At 46.5% G+C, this 27697-nt stretch overlaps 1 protein-coding gene across 1 annotated transcript in view; it reads right to left on the bottom strand.

Annotated features, from left to right (window-relative positions):
- LOC137340214 (catenin alpha-3-like) overlaps positions 1-27697 on the bottom strand; it is a 1497032-nt gene that overhangs the window by 1377825 nt on the left and 91510 nt on the right. The window lies entirely within an intron of this gene.

Genomic DNA, 27697 nt, shown 5'->3' on the forward strand with positions numbered 1-27697 from the left:
AACAGGACCGATATAGAACAGGACCGATGTAGAACATGCCCGATATAGAACAGGACCGATATAGAACAGGCCCGATATAGAACAGGCCCGATATAGAACATGCCCGATATAGAACATGCCCGATATAGAACATGCCCGATATAGAACAGGCCCGATATAGAACAGGCCCGATATAGAACATGCCCGATATAGAACAGGCCCGATATAGAACAGGCCCGATATAGAACAGGCCCGATATAGAACAGGCCCGATATAGAACATGCCCGATATAGAACAGGACCGATGTAGAACATGCCCGATATAGAACAGGACCGATATAGAACAGGCCCGATATAGAACATGCCCGATATAGAACAGGACCGATATATAACAGGCCCGATATAGAACAGGCCCGATATAGAACAGGCCCGATATAGAACAGGCCCGATATAGAACAGGCCCGATATAGAACAGGCCCGATATAGAACATGCCCGATATAGAACAGGACCGATATAGAACATGCCCGATATAGAACAGGACCGAGATAGAACAGGCCCGATATAGAACATGCCCGATATAGAACAGGCCCGATATAGAACAGGCCCGATATAGAACAGGACCGATATAGAACAGGACCGATATAGAACAGGACCGATATAGAACAGGCCCGATATAGAACATGCCCGATATAGAACAGGCCCGATATAGAACAGGCCCGATATAGAACAGGCCCGATATAGAACATGCCCGATATTGAACAGGCCCGATATAGAACATGCCCGATATAGAACAGGCCCGATATAGAACAGGACCGATATAGAACAGGCCCGATATAGAACAGGCCCGATATAGAACAGGCCCGATATAGAACATGCCCGATATAGAACAGGCCCGATATAGAACAGGACCGATATAGAACAGGCCCGATATAGAACATGCCCGATATAGAACAGGACCGATATAGAACAGGACCGATATAGAACAGGACCGATATAGAACAGGCCCGATATAGAACAGGCCCGATATAGAACATGCCCGATATAGAACAGGCCCGATATAGAACATGCCCGATATAGAACATGCCCGATATAGAACATGCCCGATATAGAACAGGACCGAGATAGAACAGGCCCGATATAGAACAGGCCCGATATAGAACAGGCCCGATATAGAACAGGACCGATATAGAACAGGACCGATATAGAACAGGACCGAGATAGAACAGGCCCGATATAGAACAGGCCCGATATAGAACAGGCCCGATATAGAACATGCCCGATATAGAACAGGACCGAGATAGAACAGGCCCGATATAGAACAGGCCCGATATAGAACAGGCCCGATATAGAACAGGACCGATATAGAACAGGCCCGATGTAGAACATGCCCGATATAGAACAGGCCCGATATAGAACAGGCCCGATATAGAACAGGACCGATATAGAACAGGACCGATATAGAACATGTCAGATATATAACATGTCCGATATAGAACATGCCCGATATAGAACAGGCCCGATATAGAACAGGCCCGATATTGAACAGGCCCGATATAGAACAGGCCCGATATAGAACATGCCCGATATAGAACAGGCCCGATATAGAACAGGCCCGATATAGAACAGGCCCGATATAGAACATGCCCGATATAGAACAGGACCGATATAGAACAGGCCCGATATAGAACAGGACCGATATAGAACATGCCCCATATAGAACATGCCCGATATAGAACAGGACCGATATAGAACATGCCCGATATAGAACATGCCCGATATAGAACAGGCCCGATATAGAACAGGCCCGATATAGAACAGGACCGATATAGAACAGGCCCGATATAGAACAGGACCGATATAGAACAGGCCCGATATAGAACAGGACCGATATAGAACATGCCCGATATAGAACAGGACCGATATAGAACAGGCCCGATATAGAACAGGACCGATGTAGAACAGGCCCGATATAGAACAGGACCGATATAGAACAGGCCCGATATAGAACAGGACCGATATAGAACAGGACCGATATAGAACAGGCCCGATATAGAACAGGCCCGATATAGAACAGGACCGATATAGAACAGGACCGATATAGAACAGGCCCGATATAGAACAGGACCGATATAGAACAGGCCCGATATAGAACAGGCCCGATATAGAACAGGACCGATGTAGAACAGGCCCGATATAGAACAGGCCCGATATAGAACAGGACCGATATAGAACAGGACCGATATAGAACAGGCCCGATATAGAACAGGCCCGATATAGAACAGGACCGATATAGAACAGGCCCGATATAGAACAGGCCCGATATAGAACAGGCCCGATATAGAACAGGACCGATATAGAACAGGCCCGATATAGAACAGGCCCGATATAGAACAGGACCGATGTAGAACAGGACCGATATAGAACATGCCCGATATAGAACAGGACCGATATAGAACAGGCCCGATATAGAACAGGACCGATATAGAACAGGCCCGATATAGAACAGGCCCGAGATAGAACAGGCCCGATATAGAACAGGACCGATATAGAACAGGACCGATATAGAACAGGCCCGATATAGAACAGGACCGATATAGAACAGGACCGATATAGAACATGCCCGATATAGAACAGGCCCGATATAGAACATGCCCGATATAGAACAGGCCCGATATAGAACATGCCCGATATAGAACAGGACCGATATAGAACAGGACCGATATAGAACAGGACCGATATAGAACAGGACCGATATAGAACAGGCCCGATATAGAACAGGCCCGATATAGAACAGGACCGATATAGAACAGGACCGATATAGAACAGGCCCGATATAGAACAGGCCCGATATAGAACAGGACCGATATAGAACAGGACCGATATAGAACATGCCCGATATAGAACATGCCCGATATAGAACAGGCCCGATATAGAACAGGCCCGATATAGAACAGGACCGATATAGAACAGGCCCGATATAGAACAGGCCCGATATAGAACAGGCCCGATATAGAACAGGCCCGATATAGAACAGGACCGATATAGAACAGGCCCGATATAGAACAGGCCCGATATAGAACAGGCCCGATATAGAACATGCCCGATATAGAACAGGCCCGATATAGAACAGGACCGATGTAGAACATGCCCGATATAGAACAGGACCGATATAGAACATGCCCGATATAGAACAGGACCGATATAGAACAGGACCGATATAGAACAGGACCGATATAGAACAGGCCCGATATAGAACATGCCCGATATAGAACAGGCCCGATATAGAACATGCCCGATATAGAACAGGCCCGATATAGAACAGGCCCGATATAGAACAGGCCCGATATAGAACAGGCCCGATATAGAACATGCCCGATATAGAACAGGACCGATATAGAACATGCCCGATATAGAACAGGCCCGATATAGAACATGCCCGATATAGAACAGGCCCGATATAGAACAGGCCCGATATAGAACAGGACCGATATAGAACAGGCCCGATATAGAACAGGCCCGATATAGAACATGCCCGATATAGAACAGGCCCGATATAGAACAGGACCGATATAGAACAGGCCCGATATAGAACAGGACCGATATAGAACAGGCCCGATATAGAACAGGACCGATATAGAACAGGACCGATATAGAACAGGACCGATATAGAACATGCCCGATATAGAACAGGACCGATATAGAACAGGACCGATATAGAACAGGACCGATATAGAACAGGCCCGATATAGAACAGGCCCGATATAGAACAGGACCGATATAGAACAGGCCCGATATAGAACATGCCAGATATAGAACAGGCCCGATATAGAACATGCCCGATATAGAACAGGCCCGATATAGAACAGGCCCGATATAGAACAGGACCGATATAGAACAGGACCGATATAGAACAGGCCCGATATAGAACATGCCCGATATAGAACAGGCCCGATATAGAACAGGACCGATATAGAACAGGACCGATATAGAACAGGACCGATATAGAACAGGCCCGATATAGAACAGGACCGATATAGAACATGCCCGATATAGAACAGGACCGATATAGAACAGGACCGATATAGAACAGGCCCGATGTAGAACAGGACCGATATAGAACAGGCCCGATATAGAACAGGACCGATGTAGAACAGGCCCGATGTAGAACATGACCGATATAGAACAGGACCGATATAGAACAGGCCCGATGTAGAACAGGCCCGATGTAGAACAGGACCGATATAGAACAGGCCCGATATAGAACAGGACCGATATAGAACAGGCCCGATATAGAACAGGCCCGATGTAGAACAGGCCCGATATAGAACAGGCCCGATATAGAACAGGCCCGATATAGAACAGGCCCGATATAGAACATGCCCGATATAGAACAGGCCCGATATAGAACATGCCCGATATAGAACATGCCCGATATAGAACAGGCCCGATATAGAACAGGCCCGATATAGAACATGCCCGATATAGAACATGCCCGATATAGAACAGGACCGATATAGAACAGGCCCGATATAGAACAGGCCCGATATAGAACAGGCCCGATATAGAACAGGCCCGATATAGAACATGCCCGATATAGAACAGGCCCGATATAGAACAGGCCCGATATAGAACAGGACCGATATAGAACAGTGCCCGATATAGAACAGGACCGATGTAGAACAGGACCGATATAGAACAGGACCGATATAGAACAGGCCCGATATAGAACATGCCCGATATAGAACAGGACCGATATAGAACAGGCCCGATATAGAACAGGCCCGATATAGAACAGGCCCGATATAGAACAGGCCCGATATAGAACAGGCCCGATATAGAACAGGACCGATATAGAACAGGCCCGATATAGAACAGGCCCGATATAGAACAGGCCCGATATAGAACAGGCCCGATATAGAACATGGCCCGATATAGAACAGGACCGATATAGAACAGGCCCGATATAGAACAGGACCGATATAGAACATGCCCGATATAGAACAGGACCGATATAGAACAGGCCCGATATAGACAGGACCGATATAGAACAGGACCGATATAGAACAGGACCGATATAGAACAGGACCGATATAGAACAGGCCCGATATAGAACAGGCCCGATATAGAACAGGACCGATATAGAACAGGACCGATATAGACAGGACCGATATAGAACATGCCCGATATAGAACAGGACCGATATAGAACAGGACCGATATAGAACAGGACCGATATAGAACATGCCCGATATAGAACAGGCCCGATATAGAACAGGCCGATATAGAACAGGACCGATATAGAACAGGACCGATATAGAACAGGACCGATATAGAACAGGACCGATATAGAACAGGACCGATATAGAACAGGCCCGATATAGAACAGGACCGATATAGAACAGGCCCGATATAGAACAGGACCGATATAGAACAGGACCGATATAGAACAGGCCCGATATAGAACAGGCCCGATATAGAACAGGACCGATATAGAACAGGCCCGATATAGAACAGGACCGATATAGAACAGGACCGATATAGAACATGCCCAGATATAGAACAGGACCGATATAGAACAGGCCCGATATAGAACAGGCCCGATATAGAACAGGACCGATATAGAACAGGACCGATATAGAACAGGACCGATATAGAACAGGCCCGATATAGAACAGGACCGATATAGAACATGCCGATATAGAACAGGCCCGATATAGAACAGGACCGATATAGAACAGGACCGATATAGAACAGGCCCGATATAGAACAGGCCCGATATAGAACAGGACCGATATAGAACATGCCCGATATAGAACAGGCCCGATATAGAACAGGCCCGATATAGAACAGGCCCGATATAGAACAGGACCGATATAGAACAGGCCCGATATAGAACAGGCCCGATATAGAACAGGACCGATATAGAACAGGACCGATATAGAACAGGACCGATATAGAACAGGACCGATATAGAACAGGCCCGATATAGAACAGGCCCGATATAGAACAGGACCGATATAGAACAGGCCCGATATAGAACAGGCCCGATATAGAGATAGAACATGCCCGATATAGAACAGGCCCGATATAGAACAGGACCGATATAGAACAGGACCGATATAGAACAGGCCCGATATAGAACATGCCCGATATAGAACAGGCCCGATATAGAACAGGCCCGATATAGAACATGCCCGATATAGAACATGCCCAATATAGAACATGCCCGATATAGAACAGGCCCGATATAGAACAGGCCCGATATAGAACAGGACCGATATAGAACAGGACCGATATAGAACAGGACCGATATAGAACAGGCCCGATGTAGAACAGGCCCGATATAGAACAGGACCGATATAGAACAGGCCCGATATAGAACAGGACCGATATAGAACAGGCCCGATATAGAACAGGACCGATATAGAACAGGCCCGATATAGAACAGGACCGATATAGAACAGGACCGATATAGAACAGGCCCGATATAGAACATGCCCGATGTAGAACATGCCCAATATAGAACATGCCCGATATAGAACAGGCCCGATATAGAACATGCCCAATATAGAACAGGACCGAGATAGAACAGGCCCGATATAGAACATGCCCGATGTAGAACATGCCCAATATAGAACATGCCCGATATAGAACAGGCCCGATATAGAACATGCCCAATATAGAACATGCCCGATATAGAACAGGACCGATATAGAACATGCCCGATATAGAACAGGACCGAGATAGAACAGGACCGATATAGAACAGGACCGATATAGAACATGCCCGATATAGAACATGCCCGATATAGAACATGCCCGATATAGAACATGCCCGATATAGAACATGCCCGATATAGAACATGCCCGATATAGAACATGCCCGATATAGAACATGCCCGATATAGAACATGCCCGATATAGAACAGACCGATATAGAACAGGCCCGATATAGAACAGGCCCGATATAGAACAGGCCCGATATAGAACAGGACCGATATAGAACAGGCCCGATATAGAACAGGACCGATATAGAACAGGCCCGATATAGAAACAGGACCGATATAGAACAGGCCCGATATAGAACAGGCCTGATATAGAACAGGACCGATATAGAACATGCCCGATATAGAACATGCCCGATATAGAACAGGCCCGATATAGAACAGGCCCGATATAGAACAGGCCCGATATAGAACAGGACCGATATAGAACAGGACCGATATAGAACAGGCCCGATATAGAACAGGACCGATATAGAACATGCCCGATATAGAACAGGCCCGATATAGAACAGGCCCAATATAGAACAGGACCGAGATAGAACAGGCCCGATATAGAACAGGCCCGATATAGAACAGGCCCGATATAGAACAGGACCGATATAGAACAGGCCCGATATAGAACAGGCCCGATATAGAACAGGACCGATATAGAACAGGACCGATATAGAACAGGCCCAATATAGAACAGGACCGAGATAGAACAGGCCCGATATAGAACAGGACCGATATAGAACAGGACCGATATAGAACAGGCCCAATATAGAACAGGACCGAGATAGAACAGGCCCGATATAGAACATGCCCGATATAGAACATGCCCGATATAGAACAGGCCCGATATAGAACAGGCCCGATATAGAACAGGACCGATATAGAACAGGACCGATATAGAACATGCCCGATATAGAACAGGACCGATATAGAACATGCCCGATATAGAACAGGCCCGATATAGAACATGCCCGATATAGAACAGGCCCGATATAGAACAGGCCCGATATAGAACATGCCCGATATAGAACAGGACCGATATAGAACATGCCCAATATAGAACATGCCCGATATAGAACAGGCCCGATATAGAACAGGCCCGATATAGAACAGGACCGAGATAGAACATGCCCGATATAGAACAGGACCGATATAGAACAGGACCGATGTAGAACATGCCCGATATAGAACAGGACCGATATAGAACAGGACCGATATAGAACAGGCCCGATATAGAACATGCCCGATATAGAACAGGCCCGATATAGAACAGGCCCGATATATAACAGGACCGATGTAGAACATGCCCGATATAGAACAGGCCCGATATAGAACAGGCCCGATATAGAACAGGACCGATATAGAACATGCCCGATATAGAACAGGCCCGATATAGAACAGGCCCGATATAGAACAGGCCCGATATAGAACAGGCCCGATATAGAACAGGACCGATATAGAACATGCCCAATATAGAACATGCCCGATATAGAACAGGCCCGATATAGAACAGGCCCGATATAGAACAGGCCCGATATAGAACAGGACCGATATAGAACATGCCCGATATAGAACATGCCCGATATAGAACAGGCCCGATATAGAACAGGCCCGATATAGAACATGCCCGATATAGAACATGCCCGATATAGAACATGCCCGATATAGAACATGCCCGATATAGAACATGCCCGATATAGAACAGGACCGAGATAGAACAGGCCCGATATAGAACAGGCCCGATATAGAACATGCCCGATATAGAACAGGACCGAGATAGAAGAGGCCCGATATAGAACAGGACCGATATAGAACAGGACCGATATAGAACATGCCCGATATAGAACAGGACCGATATAGAACAGGACCGATATAGAACAGGACCGATATAGAACAGGCCCGATATAGAACAGGCCCGATATAGAACATGCCCGATATAGAACAGGACCGAGATAGAAGAGGCCCGATATAGAACATGCCCGATATAGAACAGGACCGATATAGAACATGCCCGATATAGAACAGGACCGATATAGAACATGCCCGATATAGAACAGGACCGATATAGAACATGCCCGATATAGAACATGCCCGATATAGAACAGGACCGATATAGAACAGGACCGATATAGAACATGCCCGATATAGAACAGGACCGATATAGAACAGGACCGATATAGAACATGCCCGATATAGAACAGGACCGATATAGAACATGCCCGATATAGAACAGGACCGATATAGAACATGCCCGATATAGAACAGGCCCGATATAGAACATGCCCGATATAGAACATGCCCGATATAGAACAGGCCCGATATAGAACAGGACCGATATAGAACATGCCCGATATAGAACAGGACCGATATAGAACATGCCCGATATAGAACAGGACCGATATAGAACATGCCCGATATAGAACATGCCCGATATAGAACAGGACCGATATAGAACAGGACCGATATAGAACAGGACCGATATAGAACAGGCCCGATATAGAACAGGCCCGATATAGAACATGCCCGATATAGAACAGGACCGAGATAGAACAGGCCCGATAGAGAACAGGCCCGATATAGAACAGGCCCGATATAGAACAGGCCCGATATAGAACATGCCCGATATAGAACAGGCCCGATATAGAACAGGCCCGATATAGAACAGGCCCGATATAGAACAGGCCCGATATAGAACAGGACCGATATAGAACATGCCCGATGTAGAACATGCCCGATATAGAACAGGCCCGATATAGAACAGGCCCGATATAGAACAGGCCCGATATAGAACAGGACCGATATAGAACAGGCCCGATATAGAACAGGACCGATATAGAACAGGCCCGATATAGAACAGGACCGATATAGAACAGGCCCGATGTAGAACAGGCCCGATATAGAACAGGCCCGATATAGAACATGCCCGATATAGAACAGGCCCGATATAGAACAGGACCGATATAGAACAGGCCCGATGTAGAACAGGCCCGATATAGAACAGGACCGATATAGAACAGGACCGATATAGAACAGGCCCGATATAGAACAGGCCCGATATAGAACAGGCCCGATGTAGAACAGGCCCGATATAGAACAGGCCCGATATAGAACAGGACCGATATAGAACAGGCCCGATATAGAACAGGACCGATATAGAACAGGACCGATATAGAACAGGCCCGATGTAGAACAGGACCGATATAGAACAGGACCGATATAGAACAGGCCCGATATAGAACAGGCCCGATATAGAACAGGCCCGAAAGAGAACAGGCCCGATATAGAACAGGACCGATATAGAACAGGACCGATATAGAACAGGACCGATATAGAACAGGCCCGATATAGAACAGGACCGATATAGAACAGGCCCGATATAGAACAGGACCGATATAGAACAGGACCGATATAGAACAGGCCCGATGTAGAACAGGACCGATATAGAACAGGCCCGATGTAGAACAGGCCCGATGTAGAACAGGCCCGATATAGAACAGGACCGATATAGAACATGCCCGATATAGAACAGGACCGATATAGAACAGGACCGATATAGAACAGGCCCGATATAGAACAGGACCGATATAGAACAGGACCGATATAGAACAGGCCCGATATAGAACAGGACCGATATAGAACAGGACCGATATAGAACAGGACCGATATAGAACAGGCCCGATATAGAACATGCCCGATATAGAACATGCCCGATATAGAACATGCCCGATGTAGAACAGGACCGATGTAGAACAGGACCGATATAGAACAGGACCGATATAGAACAGGACCGATGTAGAACAGGACCGATGTAGAACATGCCCGATATAGAACAGGACCGATATAGAACATGCCCGATATAGAACAGGCCCGATATAGAACAGGCCCGATATAGAACAGGCCCGATATAGAACAGGACCGATATAGAACAGGCCCGATATAGAACAGGACCGATATAGAACAGGCCCGATATAGAACAGGACCGATGTAGAACAGGACCGATGTAGAACAGGACCGATATAGAACAGGCCCGATATAGAACAGGACCGATATAGAACAGGCCCGATATAGAACAGGACCGATATAGAACATGCCCGATATAGAACAGGACCGATATAGAACAGGCCCGATATAGAACAGGACCGATATAGAACAGGCCCGATATAGAACAGGACCGATATAGAACAGGCCCGATATAGAACAGGACCGATATAGAACATGCCCGATGTAGAACAGGACCGATGTAGAACAGCACCGATATAGAACAGGACCGATATAGAACAGGACCGATATAGAACAGGACCGATATAGAACATGCCCGATATAGAACAGGACCGATATAGAACAGGACCGATATAGAACAGGACCGATATAGAACAGGCCCGATATAGAACAGGACCGATATAGAACATGCCCGATATAGAACAGGACCGATATAGAACAGGCCCGATATAGAACAGGACCGATATAGAACAGGACCGATATAGAACAGGACCGATATAGAACAGGACCGATATAGAACAGGCCCGATATAGAACAGGCCCGATATAGAACAGGACCGATATAGAACAGGACCGATATAGAACAGGCCCGATATAGAACAGGACCGATGTAGAACATGCCCGATATAGAACAGGCCCGATATAGAACAGGACCGATATAGAACAGGACCGATATAGAACAGGCCCGATATAGAACAGGCCCGATATAGAACAGGACCGATATAGAACAGGCCCGATATAGAACAGGACCGATATAGAACAGGACCGATATAGAACAGGACCGATATAGAACAGGACCGATATAGAACAGGACCGATATAGAACAGGCCCGATATAGAACAGGACCGATATAGAACAGGACCGATATAGAACAGGACCGATATAGAACATGCCCGATATAGAACAGGACCGATATAGAACAGGACCGATGTAGAACAGGACCGATATAGAACAGGCCCGATATAGAACAGGACCGATATAGAACAGGCCCGATATAGAACAGGACCGATGTAGAACAGGACCGATATAGAACAGGCCCGATATAGAACAGGCCCGATATAGAACAGGACCGATATAGAACAGGCCCGATATAGAACAGGCCCGATATAGAACAGGACCGATATAGAACAGGCCCGATATAGAACAGGCCCGATATAGAACAGGACCGATATAGAACAGGCCCGATATAGAACAGGCCCGATGTAGAACAGGACCGATATAGAACATGCCCGATATAGAACAGGACCGATATAGAACAGGCCCAATATAGAACAGGCCCGATATAGAACATGCCCGATATAGAACAGGCCCGATATAGAACAGGCCCGATATAGAACAGGCCCGATATAGAACAGGCCCGATATAGAACAGGCCCGATATAGAACAGGACCGATATAGAACAGGCCCGATATAGAACAGGACCGATATAGAACAGGCCCGATATAGAACAGGCCCGATATAGAACAGGCCCGATATAGAACAGGCCCGATATAGAACAGGCCCGATATAGAACAGGCCCGATATAGAACAGGCCCGATATAGAACAGGACCGATATAGAACAGGACCGAGATAGAACAGGACCGATATAGAACAGGACCGATATAGAACATGCCCGATATAGAACAGGCCCGATATAGAACAGGCCCGATATAGAACAGGCCCGATATAGAACAGGCCCGATATAGAACAGGACCGATATAGAACATGCCCGATATAGAACAGGCCCGATATAGAACAGGACCGATATAGAACATGCCCGATATAGAACAGGACCGATATAGAACAGGACCGATATAGAACAGGCCCGATATAGAACAGGACCGATATAGAACAGGCCCGATATAGAACATGCCCGATATAGAACAGGCCCGATATAGAACAGGACCGATATAGAACATGCCCGATATAGAACAGGACCGATATAGAACAGGCCCGATATAGAACAGGCCCGATATAGAACAGGCCCGATATAGAACAGGACCGATATAGAACAGGCCCGATATAGAACAGGACCGATATAGAACAGGACCGATATAGAACAGGCCCGATATAGAACAGGCCCGATATAGAACAGGACCGATATAGAACAGGACCGATATAGAACAGGCCCGATATAGAACATGCCCGATATAGAACATGCCCGATATAGAACAGGCCCGATATAGAACAGGCCCGATATAGAACAGGCCCGATATAGAACAGGCCCGATATAGAACAGGACCGATATAGAACATGCCCGATATAGAACATGCCCGATATAGAACATGCCCGATATAGAACAGGACCGATATAGAACATGCCCGATATAGAACAGGACCGATGTAGAACAGGACCGATATAGAACAGGACCGAGATAGAACAGGCCCGATATAGAACATGCCCGATATAGAACATGCCCGATATAGAACAGGACCGATATAGAACATGCCCGATATAGAACAGGACCGATGTAGAACAGGACCGATATAGAACAGGACCGAGATAGAACAGGCCCGATATAGAACAGGCCCGATATAGAACATGCCCGATATAGAACAGGACCGATATAGAACATGCCCGATATAGAACAGGACCGATATAGAACATGCCCGATATAGAACAGGACCGATATAGAACAGGCCCGATATAGAACAGGCCCGATATAGAACATGCCCGATATAGAACAGGACCGATATAGAACATGCCCGATATAGAACAGGACCGATGTAGAACAGGACCGATATAGAACAGGCCCGATATAGAACATGCCCGATATAGAACATGCCCGATATAGAACAGGACCGATATAGAACATGCCCGATATAGAACAGGACCGATGTAGAACAGGACCGATATAGAACAGGACCGAGATAGAACAGGCCCGATATAGAACAGGCCCGATATAGAACATGCCCGATATAGAACAGGACCGATATAGAACATGCCCGATATAGAACAGGACCGATATAGAACATGCCCGATATAGAACAGGACCGATATAGAACATGCCCGATATAGAACATGCCCGATATAGAACAGGACCGATATAGAACATGCCCGATATAGAACAGGACCGATATAGAACATGCCCGATATAGAACAGGACCGATATAGAACATGCCCGATATAGAACATGCCCGATATAGAACAGGCCCGATATAGAACATGCCCGATATAGAACATGCCCGATATAGAACAGGACCGATATAGAACATGCCCGATATAGAACAGGACCGATGTAGAACAGGACCGATATAGAACAGGACCGAGATAGAACAGGCCCGATATAGAACAGGCCCGATATAGAACATGCCCGATATAGAACAGGACCGATATAGAACATGCCCGATATAGAACAGGACCGATATAGAACATGCCCGATATAGAACAGGACCGATATAGAACAGGACCGATATAGAACAGGCCCGATATAGAACAGGACCGATATAGAACAGGCCCGATATAGAACATGCCCGATATAGAACAGGACCGATGTAGAACAGGACCGATATAGAACAGGACCGATATAGAACAGGACCGATATAGAACAGGCCCGATATAGAACAGGCCCGATATAGAACAGGCCCGATATAGAACAGGCCCGATATAGAACAGGCCCGATATAGAACAGGCCCGATATAGAACAGGACCGATATAGAACAGGCCCGATATAGAACAGGACCGATATAGAACAGGCCCGATGTAGAACATGCCCGATATAGAACAGGACCGATATAGAACAGGCCCGATATAGAACAGGACCGATATAGAACAGGCCCGATGTAGAACATGCCCGATATAGAACAGGCCCGATATAGAACAGGCCCGATATAGAACAGGACCGATATAGAACAGGCCCGATATAGAACAGGACCGATATAGAACAGGCCCGATGTAGAACATGCCCGATATAGAACAGGACCGATATAGAACATGCCCGATATAGAACAGGCCCGATATAGAACAGGCCCGATATAGAACAGGCCCGATATAGAACAGGCCCGATATAGAACATGCCCGATATAGAACAGGCCCGATATAGAACATGCCCGATATAGAACAGGACCGATATAGAACAGGACCGATATAGAACAGGACCGATATAGAACAGGACCGATATAGAACAGGACCGATATAGAACAGGCCCGATATAGAACAGGCCCGATATAGAACATGCCCGATATAGAACAGGACCGATATAGAACAGGACCGATATAGAACATGCCCGATGTAGAACATGCCCGATATAGAACAGGCCCGATATAGAACATGCCCGATATAGAACAGGACCGATATAGAACAGGACCGATATAGAACATGCCCGATGTAGAACATGCCCGATATAGAACAGGCCCGATATAGAACATGCCCGATATAGAACAGGACCGATATAGAACAGGACCGATATAGAACATGCCCGATGTAGAACAGGACCGATATAGAACATGCCCGATATAGAACAGGACCGATATAGAACAGGACCGATATAGAACATGCCCGATATAGAACAGGCCCGATATAGAACAGGACCGATATAGAACAGGACCGATATAGAACATGCCCGATATAGAACAGGCCCGATATAGAACAGGACCGATATAGAACAGGCCCAATATAGAACAGGACCGATATAGAACATGCCCGATGTAGAACATGCCCGATATAGAACAGGACCGATATAGAACAGGCCCAATATAGAACAGGCCCGATATAGAACAGGCCCAATATAGAACAGGACCGATATAGAACAGGCCCGATATAGAACAGGCCCGATATAGAACAGGCCCAATATAGAACAGGACCGATATAGAACAGGCCCGATGTAGAACATGCCCGATATCGAACAGGACCGATATAGAACAGGACCGATATAGAACAGGCCCGATATAGAACAGGCCCAATATAGAACAGGACCGATATAGAACAGGCCCGATGTAGAACATGCCCGATATCGAACAGGCCCGATATAGAACAGGACCGATATAGAACAGGACCGATATAGAACAGGACCGATATAGAACAGGACCGATATAGAACAGGCCCGATATAGAACATGCCCGATATAGAACAGGACCGATATAGAACAGGCCCGATATAGAACAGGACCGATATAGAACAGGCCCGATATAGAACAGGACCGATATAGAACATGCCCGATATAGAACATGCCCGATATAGAACAGGACCGATATAGAACAGGCCCGATATAGAACAGGACCGATATAGAACATGCCCGATATCGAACAGGACCGATATAGAACAGGACCGATATAGAACAGGACCGATATAGAACAGGACCGATATAGAACAGGCCCGATATAGAACATGCCCGATATAGAACAGGACCGATATAGAACATGCCCGATATCGAACATGCCCGATATAGAACATGCCCGATATAGAACATGCCCGATATAGAACATGCCCGATATCGAACAGGACCGATATAGAACAGGACCGATATAGAACATGCCCGATATAGAACATGCCCGATATAGAACATGCCCGATATCGAACAGGACCGATATAGAACAGGACCGATATAGAACAGGACCGATATAGAACAGGACCGATATAGAACATGCCCGATATAGAACATGCCCGATATAGAACATGCCCGATATCGAACAGGACCGATATAGAACAGGACCGATATAGAACAGGACCGATATAGAACAGGACCGATATAGAACAGGCCCGATATAGAACATGCCCGATATAGAACATGCCCGATATAGAACATGCCCGATATCGAACAGGACCGATATAGAACAGGACCGATATAGAACAGGACCGATATAGAACAGGACCGATATAGAACAGGCCCGATATAGAACATGCCCGATATAGAACAGGACCGATATAGAACAGGCCCGATATAGAACAGGACCGATATAGAACAGGCCCGATATAGAACAGGACCGATATAGAACATGCCCGATATAGAACATGCCCGATATAGAACATGCCCGATATAGAACATGCCCGATATCGAACAGGACCGATATAGAACAGGCCCGATATAGAACATGCCCGATATAGAACAGGCCCGATATAGAACAGGCCCGATATAGAACCGGCCCGATATAGAACATGCCCGATATAGAACAGGACCGATATAGAACATGCCCGATATAGAACCGGCCCGATATAGAACATGCCCGATATCGAACAGGACCGATATAGAACATGCCCGATATAGAACATGCCCGATATAGAACATGCCCGATATCGAACAGGACCGATATAGAACAGGACCGATATAGAACAGGACCGATATAGAACAGGACCGATATAGAACAGGCCCGATATAGAACATGCCCGATATAGAACAGGACCGATATAGAACAGGCCCGATATAGAACAGGACCGATATAGAACAGGCCCGATATAGAACAGGACCGATATAGAACATGCCCGATATAGAACATGCCCGATATAGAACATGCCCGATATAGAACAGGACCGATATAGAACAGGCCCGATATAGAACAGGCCCGATATAGAACATGCCCGATATAGAACAGGCCCGATATAGAACAGGCCCGATATAGAACCGGCCCGATATAGAACATGCCCGATATAGAACAGGACCGATATAGAACAGGACCGATATAGAACAGGACCGATATAGAACAGGCCCGATATAGAACAGGCCCGATATAGAACATGCCCAATATAGAACAGGCCCGATATAGAACAGGACCGATATAGAACAGGCCCGATATAGAACAGGACCGATATAGAACATGCCCGATATAGAACATGCCCGATATAGAACAGGACCGATATAGAACAGGCCCGATATAGAACAGGCCCGATATAGAACATGCCCGATATAGAACAGGCCCGATATAGAACAGGCCCGATATAGAACCGGCCCGATATAGAACATGCCCGATATAGAACAGGACCGATATAGAACAGGACCGATATAGAACAGGACCGATATAGAACAGGCCCGATATAGAACAGGCCCGATATAGAACAGGACCGATATAGAACAGGCCCGATATAGAACATGCCCGATATAGAACAGGCCCGATATAGAACAGGCCCGATATAGAACAGGCCCGATATAGAACAGGCCCGATATAGAACATGCCCGATATAGAACAGGACCGATATAGAACATGCCCGATATAGAACAGGACCGAGATAGAACAGGACCGATATAGAACAGGCCCGATATAGAACAGGCCCGATATAGAACAGGACCGATATAGAACATGCCCGATATAGAACAGGACCGATATAGAACATGCCCGATATAGAACAGGACCGATGTAGAACATGCCCGATATAGAACAGGACCGATATAGAACATGCCCGATATAGAACAGGCCCGATATAGAACATGCCCGATATAGAACAGGACCGATGTAGAACAGGCCCGATATAGAACAGGCCCGATATAGAACAGGCCCGATATAGAACAGGACCGATATAGAACAGGCCCGATATAGAACAGGACCGATATAGAACAGGCCCGATATAGAACAGGACCGATGTAGAACAGGACCGATATAGAACAGGACCGATATAGAACAGGCCCGATATAGAACAGGACCGATATAGAACAGGACCGATATAGAACAGGACCGATATAGAACAGGCCCGATATAGAACAGGCCCGATATAGAACAGGCCCGATATAGAACAGGACCGATATAGAACAGGCCCGATATAGAACAGGACCGATGTAGAACAGGACCGATATAGAACAGGACCGATATAGAACAGGCCCGATATAGAACAGGCCCGATATAGAACAGGACCGATATAGAACAGGACCGATATAGAACAGGACCGATATAGAACAGGCCCGATATAGAACAGGACCGATGTAGAACAGGACCGATATAGAACAGGACCGATATAGAACAGGCCCGATATAGAACAGGCCCGATATAGAACAGGACCGATGTAGAACAGGACCGATATAGAACAGGCCCGATATAGAACATGCCCGATATAGAACAGGCCCGATATAGAACAGGACCGATATAGAACAGGCCCGATATAGAACAGGACCGATGTAGAACAGGCCCGATGTAGAACATGCCCGATATAGAACAGGCCCGATATAGAACAGGACCGATATGGAACATGCCCGATATAGAACAGGCCCGATATAGAACAGGCCCGATATAGAACAGGCCCGATATAGAACATGCCCGATATAGAACAGGCCCGATATAGAACAGGCCCAATATAGAACAGGCCCGATATAGAACATGCCCGATATAGAACAGGACCGATATAGAACAGGACCGATATAGAACAGGCCCGATATAGAACATGCCCGATATAGAACAGGCCCAATATAGAACAGGACCGATATAGAACATGCCCGATATAGAACAGGCCCGATATAGAACATGCCCGATATAGAACAGGACCGATATAGAACAGGCCCGATATAGAACATGCCCGATATAGAACAGGCCCGATATAGAACAGGCCCGATATAGAACATGCCCGATATAGAACAGGACCGATATAGAACATGCCCGATATAGAACAGGACCGATGTAGAACAGGACCGATATAGAACAGGCCCGATATAGAACATGCCCGATATAGAACATGCCCGATATAGAACAGGCCCGATATAGAACAGGACCGATATAGAACATGCCCGATATAGAACAGGCCCGATATAGAACATGCCCGATATAGAACATGCCCGATATAGAACAGGACCGATATAGAACATGCCCGATATAGAACAGGACCGATGTAGAACAGGACCGATATAGAACAGGCCCGATATAGAACATGCCCGATATAGAACATGCCCGATATAGAACAGGCCCGATATAGAACATGCCCGATATAGAACAGGACCGATGTAGAACAGGACCGATATAGAACAGGCCCGATATAGAACAGGCCCAATATAGAACAGGCCCGATATAGAACATGCCCGATATAGAACAGGCCCGATATAGAACAGGCCCGATATAGAACATGCCCGATATAGAACATGCCCGATATAGAACAGGACCGATGTAGAACAGGACCGATATAGAACAGGCCCGATATAGAACAGGCCCAATATAGAACAGGCCCGATATAGAACATGCCCGATATAGAACAGGACCGATGTAGAACAGGACCGATATAGAACAGGCCCGATATAGAACAGGCCCAATATAGAACATGCCCGATATAGAACAGGACCGATATAGAACATGCCCGATATAGAACATGCCCGATATAGAACATGCCCGATATAGAACAGGCCCGATATAGAACAGGCCCGATATAGAACATGCCCGATATAGAACAGGACCGATGTAGAACAGGACCGATATAGAACAGGCCCGATATAGAACATGCCCGATAGAGAACAGGACCGATATAGAACAGGACCGATATAGAACAGGACCGATATAGAACATGCCCGATAGAGAACAGGCCCGATATAGAACATGCCCGATGTAGAACAGGCCCGATATAGAACATGCCCGATAGAGAACAGGCCCGATATAGAACATGCCCGATGTAGAACAGGACCGATATAGAACATGCCCGATAGAGAACAGGCCCGATATAGAACAGGCCCGATATAGAACAGGCCCGATATAGAACAGGCCCGATATAGAACAGGACCGATATAGAACAGGACCGATATAGAACATGCCCGATAGAGAACAGGCCCGATATAGAACATGCCCGATGTAGAACAGGACCGATATAGAACAGGACCGATATAGAACAGGACCGATATAGAACAGGACCGATATAGAACAGGCCCGATATAGAACAGGCCCGATATAGAACAGGACCGATATAGAACAGGCCCGATATAGAACAGGCCCGATATAGAACAGGACCGATATAGAACAGGCCCGATATAGAACAGGACCGATATAGAACAGGACCGATATAGAACAGGACCGATATAGAACAGGCCCGATATAGAACAGGACCGATATAGAACAGGACCGATATAGAACAGGACCGATATAGAACAGGCCCGATATAGAACAGGCCCGATATAGAACAGGCCCGATATAGAACAGGACCGATATAGAACATGCCCGATATAGAACATGCCCGATATAGAACAGGCCCGATATAGAACAGGCCCGATATAGAACAGGCCCGATATAGAACAGGCCCGATATAGAACAGGCCCGATATAGAACAGGCCCGATATAGAACAGGACCGATATAGAACAGGCCCGATATAGAACAGGACCGATATAGAACAGGCCCGATATAGAACATGCCCGATATCGAACAGGCCCGATATAGAACATGCCCGATATAGAACAGGCCCGATATAGAACAGGCCCGATATAGAACAGGACCGATATAGAACAGGCCCGATATAGAACATGCCCGATATAGAACAGGACCGATATAGAACAGGCCCGATATAGAACATGCCCGATATCGAACAGGCCCGATATAGAACATGCCCGATATAGAACAGGCCCGATATAGAACAGGCCCGATATAGAACAGGACCGATATAGAACAGGCCCGATATAGAACATGCCCGATATAGAACAGGCCCGATATAGAACAGGACCGATATAGAACAGGCCCGATATAGAACATGCCCGATATAGAACAGGCCCGATATAGAACATGCCCGATATAGAACAGGACCGATATAGAACAGGCCCGATATAGAACAGGCCCGATATAGAACAGGACCGATATAGAACAGGACCGATATAGAACATGCCCGATATAGAACAGGCCCGATATAGAACAGGCCCGATATAGAACATGCCCGATATAGAACAGGACCGATATAGAACAGGCCCGATATAGAACAGGCCCGATATAGAACAGGACCGAGATAGAACAGGCCCGAGATAGAACAGGACCGATATAGAACAGGCCCGATATAGAACAGGCCCGATATAGAACAGGCCCGATATAGAACAGGCCCGATATAGAACAGGACCGATATAGAACAGGACCGAGATAGAACATGCCCGATATAGAACATGCCCGATATAGAACAGGACCGATATAGAACATGCCCGATATAGAACAGGCCCGATATAGAACAGGACCGAGATAGAACATGCCCGATATAGAACATGCCCGATATAGAACAGGACCGATATAGAACAGGCCCGATATAGAACAGGACCGATATAGAACATGCCCGATATAGAACAGGCCCGATATAGAACAGGACCGAGATAGAACATGCCCGATATAGAACATGCCCGATATAGAACAGGACCGATATAGAACAGGCCCGATATAGAACAGGACCGATATAGAACATGCCCGATATAGAACAGGCCCGATATAGAACAGGACCGATATAGAACAGGCCCGATATAGAACAGGCCCGATATAGAACAGGCCCGATATAGAACAGGACCGAAATAGAACATGCCCGATATAGAACAGGACCGATATAGAACAGGCCCGATATAGAACAGGACCGATATAGAACATGCCCGATATAGAACAGGCCCGATATAGAACAGGACCGATATAGAACATGCCCGATATAGAACAGGCCCGATATAGAACAGGACCGATATAGAACAGGCCCGATATAGAACAGGCCCGATATAGAACAGGACCGATATAGAACATGCCCGATATAGAACAGGACCGATATAGAACAGGCCCGATATAGAACAGGACCGATATAGAACATGCCCGATATAGAACAGGACCGATATAGAACATGCCCGATATAGAACAGGACCGATATAGAACAGGCCCGATATAGAACAGGACCGATATAGAACATGCCCGATATAGAACAGGCCCGATATAGAACATGCCCGATATAGAACAGGACCGATATAGAACATGCCCGATATAGAACAGGCCCGATATAGAACAGGCCCGGTATAGAACAGGACCGATATAGAACAGGACCGATATAGAACATGCCCGATATAGAACAGGCCCGATATATAACAGGCCCGATATAGAACAGGACCGATATAGAACAGGCCCGATATAGAACAGGCCCGATATAGAACAGGCCCGATATAGAACAGGCCCGATATAGAACAGGCCCGATATAGAACATGCCCGATATAGAACAGGACCGATATAGAACAGGCCCGATATAGAACAGGACCGATATAGAACAGGCCCGATATAGAACAGGCCCGATATAGAACAGGACCGATATAGAACAGGACCGATATAGAACATGCCCGATATAGAACAGGCCCGATATAGAACAGGACCGATATAGAACATGCCCGATATAGAACAGGCCCGATATAGAACAGGACCGATATAGAACAGGACCGATATAGAACATGCCCGATATAGAACAGGACCGATATAGAACAGGCCCGATATAGAACAGGACCGATATAGAACATGCCCGATATAGAACAGGACCGATATAGAACAGGCCCGATATAGAACAGGACCGATATAGAACAGGCCCGATATAGAACAGGACCGATATAGAACATGCCCGATATAGAACAGGACCGATATAGAACAGGCCCGATATAGAACAGGACCGATATAGAACAGGCCCGATATAGAACAGGACCGATATAGAACAGGCCCGATATAGAACAGGACCGATATAGAACAGGCCCGATATAGAACAGGCCCGATATAGAACAGGACCGATATAGAACATGCCCGATATAGAACAGGACCGATATAGAACATGCCCGATATAGAACAGGACCGATATAGAACATGCCCGATATAGAACAGGCCCGATATAGAACAGGACCGATATAGAACATGCCCGATATAGAACAGGACCGATATAGAACATGCCCGATATAGAACAGGACCGATATAGAACAGGCCCGATATAGAACAGGACCGATATAGAACATGCCCGATATAGAACAGGCCCGATATAGAACAGGACCGATATAGAACAGGACCGATATAGAACAGGCCCGATATAGAACATGCCCGATATAGAACAGGACCGATATAGAACATGCCCGATATAGAACAGGACCGATGTAGAACAGGACCGATATAGAACATGCCCGATATAGAACATGCCCGATATAGAACATGCCCGATATAGAACATGCCCGATATAGAACATGCCCGATATAGAACAGGACCGATATAGAACATGCCCGATATAGAACAGGACCGATATAGAACATGCCCGATATAGAACAGGACCGATATAGAACAGGACCGATATAGAACATGCCCGATATAGAACAGGACCGATATAGAACAGGACCGATATAGAACAGGACCGATATAGAACAGGACCGATATAGAACAGGCCCGATATAGAACATGCCCGATATAGAACAGGACCGATGTAGAACAGGACCGATATAGAACAGGACCGATATAGAACAGGACCGATATAGAACAGGACCGATATAGAACAGGACCGATATAGAACAGGACCGATATAGAACAGGACCGATATAGAACAGGCCCGATATAGAACATGCCCGATATAGAACAGGACCGATATAGAACAGGACCGATATAGAACATGCCCGATATAGAACAGGACCGATATAGAACATGCCCGATATAGAACAGGACCGATATAGAACAGGACCGATATAGAACAGGACCGATATAGAACAGGCCCGATATAGAACAGGCCCGATATAGAACAGGCCCGATATAGAACAGGACCGATATAGAACAGGCCCGATATAGAACAGGACCGATATAGAACAGGCCCGATATAGAACAGGACCGATATAGAACATGCCCGATATAGAACATGCCCGATATAGAACAGGACCGATATAGAACATGCCCGATATAGAACATGCCCGATATAGAACAGGACCGATATAGAACAGGCCCGATATAGAACATGCCCGATATAGAACAGGACCGATATAGAACATGCCCGATATAGAACATGCCCGATATAGAACAGGACCGATATAGAACAGGACCGATATAGAACAGGACCGATATAGAACAGGACCGATATAGAACAGGACCGATATAGAACAGGACCGATATAGAACAGGACCGATATAGAACAGGCCCGATATAGAACATGCCCGATATAGAACAGGACCGATGTAGAACAGGACCGATATAGAACAGGCCCGATATAGAACATGCCCGATATAGAACAGGACCGATATAGAACAGGACCGATATAGAACAGGACCGATATAGAACAGGACCGATATAGAACAGGCCCGATATAGAACATGCCCGATATAGAACAGGACCGATATAGAACAGGACCGATATAGAACAGGACCGATATAGAACAGGCCCGATATAGAACATGCCCGATATAGAACAGGACCGATATAGAACAGGACCGATATAGAACAGGCCCGATATAGAACAGGACCGATATAGAACAGGCCCGATATAGAACATGCCCGATATAGAACAGGACCGATGTAGAACAGGACCGATATAGAACAGGCCCGATATAGAACATGCCCGATATAGAACAGGACCGATATAGAACAGGACCGATATAGAACAGGACCGATATAGAACAGGACCGATATAGAACAGGCCCGATATAGAACATGCCCGATATAGAACAGGACCGATATAGAACAGGACCGATATAGAACAGGACCGATATAGAACAGGCCCGATATAGAACATGCCCGATATAGAACAGGACCGATATAGAACAGGCCCGATATAGAACATGCCCGATATAGAACAGGACCGATATAGAACATGCCCGATATAGAACAGGACCGATATAGAACAGGACCGATATAGAACAGGACCGATATAGAACAGGACCGATATAGAACAGGACCGATATAGAACAGGCCCGATATAGAACAGGACCGATATAGAACAGGCCCGATATAGAACAGGACCGATATAGAACAGGCCCGATATAGAACATGCCCGATATAGAACAGGACCGATATAGAACAGGACCGATATAGAACATGCCCGATATAGAACAGGACCGATATAGAACAGGACCGATATAGAACAGGACCGATATAGAACAGGCCCGATATAGAACAGGACCGATATAGAACAGGACCGATATAGAACATGCCCGATATAGAACAGGCCCGATATAGAACAGGACCGATATAGAACAGGCCCGATATAGAACAGGCCCGATATAGAACAGGACCGATATAGAACAGGCCCGATATAGAACAGGACCGATATAGAACAGGCCCGATATATAACAGGACCGATATAGAACATGCCCGATATAGAACAGGACCGATATAGAACAGGACCGATATAGAACAGGACCGATATAGAACAGGCCCGATATAGAACAGGACCGATATAGAACAGGCCCGATATAGAACATGCCCGATATAGAACAGGCCCGATATAGAACAGGACCGATATAGAACAGGCCCGATATAGAACAGGCCCGATATAGAACAGGACCGATATAGAACATGCCCGATATAGAACAGGCCCGATATAGAACATGCCCGATATAGAACAGGCCCGATATAGAACATGCCCGATATAGAACAGGCCCGATATAGAACAGGCCCGATATAGAACATGCCCGATATAGAACAGGCCCGATATAGAACAGGCCCGATGTAGAACATGCCCGATATAGAACATGCCCGATATAGAACATGCCCGATATAGAACAGGCCCGATATAGAACAGGCCCGATATAGAACAGGCCCGATATAGAACAGGCCCGATATAGAACAGGCCCGATATAGAACAGGCCCGATATAGAACAGGCCCGATATAGAACATGCCCGATATAGAACAGGCCCGATATAGAACAGGCCCGATATAGAACAGGCCCGATATAGAACATGCCCGATATAGAACATGCCCGATATAGAACATGCCCGATATAGAACAGGCCCGATATAGAACAGGCCCGATATAGAACAGGCCCGATATAGAACATGCCCGATATAGAACAGGCCCGATATAGAACATGCCCGATATAGAACAGGCCCGATATAGAACATGCCCGATATAGAACAGGCCCGATATAGAACATGCCCGATATAGAACATGCCCGATATAGAACAGGCCCGATATAGAACATGCCCGATATAGAACATGCCCGATATAGAACAGGCCCGATATAGAACAGGCCCGATATAGAACATGCCCGATATAGAACAGGCCCGATATAGAACATGCCCGATATAGAACATGCCCGATATAGAACATGCCCGATATAGAACAGGCCCGATATAGAACAGGCCCGATATAGAACATGCCCGATATAGAACATGCCCGATATAGAACATGCCCGATATAGAACAGGCCCGATATAGAACAGGCCCGATATAGAACAGGCCCGATATAGAACAGGCCCGATATAGAACAGGACCGATATAGAACAGGCCCGATATAGAACAGGCCCGATGTAGAACATGCCCGATATAGAACAGGCCCGATATAGAACATGCCCGATATAGAACAGGCCCGATATAGAACAGGCCCGATATAGAACATGCCCGATATAGAACAGGCCCGATATAGAACAGGACCGATATAGAACAGGCCCGATATAGAACAGGCCCGATGTAGAACATGCCCGATATAGAACAGGCCCGATATAGAACATGCCCGATATAGAACAGGCCCGATATAGAACAGGACCGATATAGAACAGGCCCGATATAGAACAGGCCCGATATAGAACATGCCCGATATAGAACATGCCCGATATAGAACAGGCCCGATATAGAACAGGACCGATATAGAACATGCCCGATATAGAACAGGCCCGATATAGAACAGGCCCGATATAGAACAGGCCCGATATAGAACAGGCCCGATATAGAACAGGACCGATATAGAACAGGACCGATATAGAACATGCCCGATATAGAACAGGCCCGATATAGAACAGGCCCGATATAGAACATGCCCGATATAGAACATGCCCGATATAGAACAGGACCGATATAGAACAGGCCCGATATAGAACAGGCCCGATATAGAACATGCCCGATATAGAACAGGCCCGATATAGAACAGGCCCGATATAGAACATGCCCGATATAGAACAGGCCCGATATAGAACATGCCCGAT

Source organism: Heptranchias perlo, chromosome 21 (genome assembly GCF_035084215.1).
Source record: "Heptranchias perlo isolate sHepPer1 chromosome 21, sHepPer1.hap1, whole genome shotgun sequence".
NCBI lineage: Eukaryota > Metazoa > Chordata > Chondrichthyes > Hexanchiformes > Hexanchidae > Heptranchias > Heptranchias perlo.